Source organism: Triticum dicoccoides, chromosome 2A (assembly GCF_002162155.2).
Source record: "Triticum dicoccoides isolate Atlit2015 ecotype Zavitan chromosome 2A, WEW_v2.0, whole genome shotgun sequence".
Lineage (NCBI taxonomy): Eukaryota > Viridiplantae > Streptophyta > Magnoliopsida > Poales > Poaceae > Triticum > Triticum dicoccoides.
Window position 1 is genome coordinate 58418995 of NC_041382.1, and position 1521 is coordinate 58420515.

At 41.6% G+C, this 1521-nt stretch overlaps 1 non-coding gene across 1 annotated transcript; it reads right to left on the reverse strand.

The window, feature by feature from the left end:
* Window positions 1–592: 592 nt before the first annotated feature.
* Window positions 593–664, reverse strand: TRNAG-UCC. Its single transcript has one exon. It is a non-coding gene; the product is annotated as a tRNA-Gly (tRNA).
* Between the last annotated feature and the right edge of the window lie 857 nt (window positions 665–1521).

Here is a 1521-nt window from a genome sequence, read left to right on the forward strand (position 1 = left end):
TTGAGGCGGCGGGCTTGCCGTGTCGCCAAGTTGGTATTTCGGGCGACCATCTTCTCTGGAACCTCCGCCCCCGCCGACACCAGAAGCCATTCGCACGGGTCCATGCGGGTAGTGGTAGCGAAAAACACGGCAATTGGGGTGAAGGACGGTGGTGATCGAAGTGGAGATGGTGGGGAAAGAGGGGTTTGTCGCGAAAATAGTGCGGACTCTGCCTCGGTTCTGGGTGGGCCAGGGGTGTCGGGGTCCTAGGTGGCGGAGGTGCGACTCCCGTAAAGCCCACTGGTTTGCGAAAACAAATTCGTGGATGCGTCTGTGGACATACGAGTCCGCATTCGATGGCCTGCAGCGTCCGGACATTTGGGGGTGTTTTGAGGGTCCACGTTGGAGGTGCGTTGAACCGCGCGAGCGAGAAGCTCCCCGGGTTGAACAAAATATAGAATCTATGTTGGAAATCATACATCATACAAAAAAAAAGATTATTGTATTGGCAATAGAAAAATGATAAGCATCTCGAGTTGAACAAAATATAGAATCTATGTTGAAAATCATACATCATACAAAACAAAAGATTATTGTATTAGCAATAGAAAAATGCGTCTGCTGGGAGTCGAACCCGGGTCTATTGCTTGGAAGGCAATTATCCTAACCGTTGGACTACAAACGCCATTAGTGATATTTTTCGGAATAAAATTTATTCATAATCACATTTGTACAATAAGGCCCAAGTGATGGATCATTGGCACATTGCACCATCATTAGAAAAAGAATACATCACGAAGCCGCAAGTGTTGAACTAGTAACATCTCTCCCATCAGCTTAGTCTTCCGTGGATGTGATTCAATTATTACACTAGTAACTGAACAGGTTAGAACTAGCATCTTTTGACAGTATAATCGGACCGCAGTGTCATTGGCTACATCAAAGCGCTAACTGACCATGCAAATGAGCATTGACATGCAGAGACTTCAATTGTTATTATTGTAACACATTGTAGTTGATTAATTGGTCTATGGCAACAAACAAAAGAACATATATACTCTCTTCGTCTTTGAAAGAGCCTACTTTCGACTTTGTAGGAGGATCAAACTATCTTAAAGTTTGATCAAGTTTGTGCAAAAATATATTAATGTTTGTGAAACCAAATAGATATATGATGAAAATATATTTTATTATGAATCTAATGCTACTAGTTTGGTGGCATAGATATTGGTGTATTATTGTCTAAATACGGTCAAATATAAAAAAGTTTGATTTTTCAACAAAGTTGAAAGTACACTCTTTCAAGGACGGAAGGAGTATACGGTAAAGTATCCAGACATCCAGGGCATGTTTGATTCATGACTAACTTTGCCACAATTAAGTTAGGCAAATTATGACTGCCATAAAAAGTGTGGTGCATAGGAATATTGGAACCCTAATGTTTGTGTTGTATTGACCTGACCCAATTGTAGGGCATATATAGAATATAACATGATGGAGATAGACTTGGAGTGGAGGGCAAGTCGTACATGGTTTAATCAT